The following is a 6,809-nucleotide window of genomic DNA, read 5'->3' as shown; positions in this document are numbered from 1 at the left end:
GACGATTGCTGGACGGTATTGTTTTTTGTTTGTTTTGTTTATGCTGATGTGGCGGTTTCTGTGGGTGTGACTTGGCGTCTTGTCCCACAGCAGCCTGCCCGGTACCAACATTTTCTACGGGTTAAGTTGCACGCTCAGTGGTTTTTCATAATCAAAAATATTATCCATTTCATTGGGTCAAAACAAACAGAGAAGATCCTCCTCGCCACAGATTCTCCTACAAGATATTCACCATGCGAGTTTGAGTCTTTCTGCATGACGTTTACAGTTATTGCATAAAATGTCAGAACCTAAGGCCGGTTTTTGTAATGCATGGGCACATTATCATTCAGTTAATCACTGTTACTTACTTCATATAGACATTATACAGAGTATGATTCACAGAAACACTGCTGCCATTTCTGTCTTTGTCTACTTCTGTTCCGCTGTAATGGCCCTCCCACGCATCATCAAGCTGATCTGTTGTCTGTGGTAGAGGGAAGAGGACGCGTCGGCACGTCTGCAAAAGGTTAAACCACGAATGGAGAGCAATCTCTGAGATGCTGATGTGCCCATCGTGGCCCCAAAAAAAACCGCAGGTTTCCAGAGTCGGACCTTTAAAACGAAACTTCATCTGGAGTCTTCAGAAAGCGGCGGGGTAGCCATGATACACTGGGGCACAGGACGCCACGGTTGGCTAATGTGATGTGGTCGGAAAAAAAGGCTGACGGGCGATGGCAAATGACACGAAAGAAGGAAAGTGTGAAAGATAAAAAGACAAGGGCTGCAGAAGAAACCACAGCATCACTGTTTACCATGACATACTGTTTGTGAGGTGGCCAAGAAGCAGGTTTCACAGTCGGTTGTTCACAGTTGCGCAATACCTCTCATGGGCACTTGCCACCTGTGACGTCTTTAATGTTACAAACACATTGCCATTGTTGATATTAAATAAAGAATCATTACAGGGGAGGCTACGTGCCGAAAACAATACTGCAGCACATGAGCACGTGCATGTGTCGCTGGGAAAGAGCTCTGAAGTGAAAATACAAACCAGTAGGTCCAGTTTGAACGTGCTCATTAGGTGTCAAAACAGATTGATGCTGGCATGGTAAGCCCCTAATTAGCGCATTGCTACCATGTGGGGGGGGGGGGTGTATTTGAGAGAGAAGTTCTTTGCCACGCCATCCAGGACTGTGGTTGTTTTCCAAAACCTAATGCATATCCTTGCTGTAGATGTAAAGGTTGACTCCACCAGTTTTACACATTAAAGTGTGTTTACAGCTGTTCTGTGGCTCCAGAGGAAGCTGCATTGAATCTGTTCAATTGCCTCCAGTGACGTCACTCTGAAGTAAATACAATCTGATCGTCAGAAAAATCCTGAATATCAGATTTGATTATCTACATACAAAGCTTTTACTTAAGTATTATTCCTGTGGGTGGCTTTCACTTTATCAAAGTAATATTTAACACTTTACTTTTGCTGTATGGCTTTTAACAACACTCCTAATAATCAGTCTCTCTTTGGCCCTTAAAAAAACGTATTGGTCGATTCCTAGTTGTAACAGGAGAGTTTGGAAATCCTAAGTGCAAGCACCTTGAACCGGACTGTATTTGGTTTCAGTTCTACGTCTTAACCCTCCTCTGTCGACAAAACACAACACACACATTCAGACACCCCCCACAGCCCCCTCTGTGTTTAGACAATAGAAGGATTTGGGAGATACAGGTGCACTCATCCGGATTTCACGCTCCCTCGGTCACAGCGGAGAAGTGTTGACCCTGACGACGCACCCGAGACACTGGGCTCAATTCAGCAGGGGACCGAAAATATGAAACACCCCGCTGTGGACAAGACTTCTCTGTCTTCCTCGTCTCCCCCCCCCCCACAACACCACACACACTTCCTCCTCTGTCCTTTACAGTGCATTCAACTCTCAGCTATCACTCATGCTGCTGACACCGGAATGTGTTGGGTGGTTGGTTGGCATCATTTCATCATCGCTTGAGGGACAGCTCCAGGCCAAATGCTTGATTCAATTTAAATCTAGGTGCGGTTTTAATTTGTCAGCTAGTCGCGGTTGTTATTAGCTGTGAACTGATTTTTTTTTTTTTTTTTCACCCCGTATGTAACATGTGATTGGGACATTTCTGCTTTGTATATTTCCATGAGGGCAGCTGACCACAACAACGGGCACGAATAGAGGGTTAAAATGACTCAAAATCACACAGAGGTCTGGTGTCTTCAATAAAAGCAGTAGTTGTTCTGGTTGACTGGTTGCCTCATGTTGATTCAGCAGTTGGAGTCTTTGCTTATTTACCACGACAACACTGATCACAGCGCTAACGATGAAAGAAATCAAGTACAGCGGAGGCTTTACCAGCAGAACAAAATGCGGTTTGTCTTTGTAACATGAGACGCAAGACTCTTGTTTACTTCTTCATTACAACCATTGTCCAAAAGACAGATTGTCCCCATCCGAAAGGACACAGGAGCCACATGCAATTTATTTAAGGAAAAAGCAGAGCCAAACACATAACCGATCTTCCGTTGTGGGGAAAAAAAATAAAAATAAACAGACATTACGGCTTAAAACGCGACCGCGTCTAAACAACAACACATGGAGCCCAGGTGCTAAGCAAACTCTAAGAATAGATACACATCTCAATAAATACTAAGGTGCATTCTGGGCGTGCCGCATTTCACCTTGGCATTGAGTCCATTGGCTGAGGCGAACCAATCCCCCGGATCGTACGAGCACAGACAGAGACGGGAAGTCAGAGGATTCTGTGTTCGGATCAAGGCAAGGCCGTGCTTGAATCCACCCCTCCCTCCATTCACCACACGCACCACATGTTTATTGTTTCACTCAGGTGATGAGACAGTAATAATATTCATTATGTTGACTCTAATGCAGGTGACGGTTTATTATGTAGTCATAGCACTTTGGTGAATGGAGAGAGAGAGAGTGTGTGCCGGCAGAGATGTGTGATGAAATTAAACTGCTTAATTTAACATAAAAGGAACCACGTACATTCAAAATGTAAATATGTACATTTAGAAAGTGAGATTGTAATGTTTGATTACTTTAAAGCTCTGTTTTAGCTCATAGCTTATTATTATCTCAGTCCGTGGTAAGAAAAGAGAGTCAATATCCGACCCACATTCAACAGGTAGCCAAACACACGACTGCAAATGATTCCCAGTGTTGCTCCATGTCTGCTAGATGTGTAGATAAGCACTTTAAAAGGTGATAACATGTCAACCTGCCCTAAGTGGCCAAAAATGCACGTTTTAAACTGCTCAGTTCAATATTTGTATTTAAACAATGAAACAAATGGCCAATATAGAACTGGAAGGTGTGATGAACCCACAGAAAATGATCACCACAGTCTGATACGTTTGTGTTTTAGCATCTTTGAGCCCATCGTTTCGTTCTTTTTGGTTCACTGTCACTGCTGTAGCAATTCATTTCTTCAGTAAACTGTTTATGGTCTCAAATGCTAGTTTCACAAGATGTTCATATTGTAAATTATGGTCCAATTTAAAGCAAATCAGATGCTAAAGCAAGGTCTGCTGTAGGCCATGGCTACCTTATGATTGTCAAGTTGCTACCACGGTGTGTCTCTGACCAAATAATGGTCACCTCTGACTCCAAAGAACCAAGATGGTGACGGCTGTAGTGCCAGTGGGCCATTTTAAATATTTTTGGACTAATAACTTGACAAAAGTGAATGATCTAATCTGGTTAAATTAGTTTGATGCATTTGTCCTTATTATCGTCTGGCTCTGTTGTTGTCTTTGCTTGTTTTGTCTCTCTCACCACTGTCCTCACATCTCTCTGGCAGCGAGTTCTACCTGATTAAATGAAAGTTATATATATATCAGATTCAGTCCCGCAGCATTTAGAGAGGGTACTGAAACCGCTACTACTCCCACTCGTCTTTCGCTTTAGTTTTGTCCTTTTCTCGTTTCTCGGTTTCGCAGAGCTACCTTTACAACCAAACGCCACATCCCATCACAACATATTGTACATGTGGAGCTACCGCAACGGCGGCGTTATCAGCCCTCCCTCTCGTCCTGTCAGCTTCTCGTGTGCTCAGAAAAACAAACTTGGCATCAGTTTGACAGCTGCTTGACAACCAAATGACAAATGCGCACGTTTATATAACCATCTGAAAGGTTTCACCGGCTCAACCCAGAGCCCAACCCATAAGTTTCTCAATCCTCAAGGGAGCCAAAAAAAAAAAAAAAACTCTTCAAATTGAGGTGATGTGAGTTTTACAGCAGCGTTGTATAACTTAATTTCATCGCTAACTACTTCAGACATTTCAAGCTGTACAACAGCGTGTGATTGCATCCATAAGCGGAGCCGCGCTGCTGGTTCGTGTTCTCATCTCCATGTGCAGCGATCTCCTCGGCACACCTGGGAGTGATTTTCGGAGCAATGTGGTTCTCTGATGAATCCGGAACACAGATTTAGATTTAATAATCCAAATTGGAGGGATTACAGGAGTGGAAAGACAAGTGCGCCTCCTTGCCTACATTTTAACCCACCCCCCTCCTCCTCCTCTTCCCCTTCCCTGCCACCTTCATCATCATCCTTGCTGCGCTCCACTCCCCCCCCACTCCAACTCTCTTTACTGACCCCATGACCCCCTCCCCCACATCACTCACGGGTCATCAGTAAGAAGAAAGGGGGATTTAACGGCTAACTTGGCCCGGGATGGCCCGTGGAGGTGGGGGCCGAGCACATCTCAGAGAATTCCGATCTTCAGCTGACTCCCCCCCTCCTCTCCCCTCTTCTCTCTTCTCCTTCCCACCCCTCGTTTCTTTTTTTCTTTTCTTTTTTTTCTGTTGATTATTGGGGCTGGAGAGCACGTCCGTCAGGAGTCTGCTGATGAGGAACAGGGACTCCTAGCTCTCTCAGCACACGATCTCGTAGGGAGACGCATGTCGAATGATCTGTGGGGGGAGAAAATAACTTGAAGAAACAGTAACAGCGGGGGATCGGCTCATTCGCTCTCGTGGTCAGAGTGGGATGAGAACATTGTTACCATGTTCATGCATGTAACTGTTAACATGAGGCTGGAGCCAGGAGCCAGTTTGCTTTGCTTAGCACATAGACCATTGACTGTATGAAATATACACAGAGGCAACGAGGAAGTGCCTTGAACCTGCATTCTTTCTGTTGGCCAGCAAGGGACTCCACTGGTTTCAAAAAGGACTTTGTATATAAGCTTATGAGAAAGTGTCCCTACTTCTAACTTGATTTATTACCTCAGTAAATAGTATCTTCAAGAGCTTATGGTCTCAATCGCTAGTGTCAAGTCTTCTTCAACACAGCGTGATGTTTATTTAGTAAATTATGATCCCATTTACCATAAAAATAGTGGGGTATGCTTTCCGGATCACAAGGTCACAGTCAGAGGATTTTAAAGTGTGCACAGATTCATAAGGGATTAAAAGGTCTTTAGAAAAAAAAACAATGTAAAGAGGTGAAAAAACAAGTGATATTAGAGTGTTATCAGCACTCACAAATGGCTCAGTTTTCAATTTCATGTTATGACAACATTGTGCTTATGATCTGGTTATGTTAAGGCACAAAGGAACACTTGGTTAGGATTAGGACAACATTATTTTCAGGATTAAAATACCTGCTTAAGTTGCAACAAACACGCCTGTACATGTCATAAAGTCTCCCTGAAAATACCCGGATTTGTCGGCAAAAAGATGGCTGGAAATGTCCAAAGGGTTTCTTAGAAATATCCAGCGGTTACACGCTTACAATTGTTAAAATGCTGTGGTCACTCGTCAAAACTATCCAGCGGTTTCACACTGACAAATGTTAAAACGCAGTCTTGAACTGTGGTCACTGGCTTGGCAGCCTTACTGCCTGTAACCTTACTGCCTGTAGCTAAGCTAAGCTAAGCTAAGCTAAGCTAACCAGCCCCTATCTCCAGCTACATATTCCCTTCTAACTCTCGGCAAGAAATGAAGTAAGCGTACTCTTTATGATGTGAAAGCAGTCGCCTAACTGCCCGGTTCAAGAAGTCTTCAGCGAATCAACAAGTGGCTTTACAATGCCGGCTCCCAAAATAAGGATTTGAGGGATGAAATTATGTTTTGTTGTCTAAGAAAAGAGACTAAAGGATTAAAGGATCAAGCAGGAAATCACGAATGCAATCCCACCTTCTCTCTAAGGAACCTCATATCACCCATTGAGAGGGAAAGTCATTTGTTCCCTCGCAGGACTCCTCAACTCACTGCTTCACTTCTGAGGCAGCGCCGGCGAGGCCGAGGTGGGGGGTTTCAGCCCCGAGGCGGGGAAGAATTGAGAGAGGGGCTTGTAGAATTATTCTAGCCTGATCAATAACGCTATTAAACACTAATGCATTCAGTGGAGGCAGACTCAATTTGATTGTGAGGCTTTATTTGAACATGGCAGGAAGCAGCAGAAGCACATCAAAGAGAGGCTTTGTGAGGAGAGGACCAGATTAGGGCCTCTGACGCAAGGATGGACCCAGCCAAGGGAAGGCCATGAATACACACACACACACAGACAGACAGACACACACACACACACACACATCAAGGCAAACTGCTTCAACACACAAGCCAACACACTGCAAAGGCATTCAATCTAATTCCACATTTTCCGTTCGCTTTCACTGGATGTCTACACGCACAGCTACGTGGAGGCATATGTGCACGCACGCTCAACTGCAACACAAAAACACACAAATGCCGTTTCTACAAAACATTTTAGCATTTCATTAAAAGGGTCAGTAATTTGTAAACTGTAATCGCTGCGTTTGTCGGGGACTAT

This window comes from Acanthopagrus latus, chromosome 16, assembly GCF_904848185.1.
Source record: "Acanthopagrus latus isolate v.2019 chromosome 16, fAcaLat1.1, whole genome shotgun sequence".
In the NCBI taxonomy this organism is placed as follows: Eukaryota; Metazoa; Chordata; class Actinopteri; order Spariformes; family Sparidae; genus Acanthopagrus; species Acanthopagrus latus.
This window is presented reverse-complemented; position numbering follows the sequence as displayed.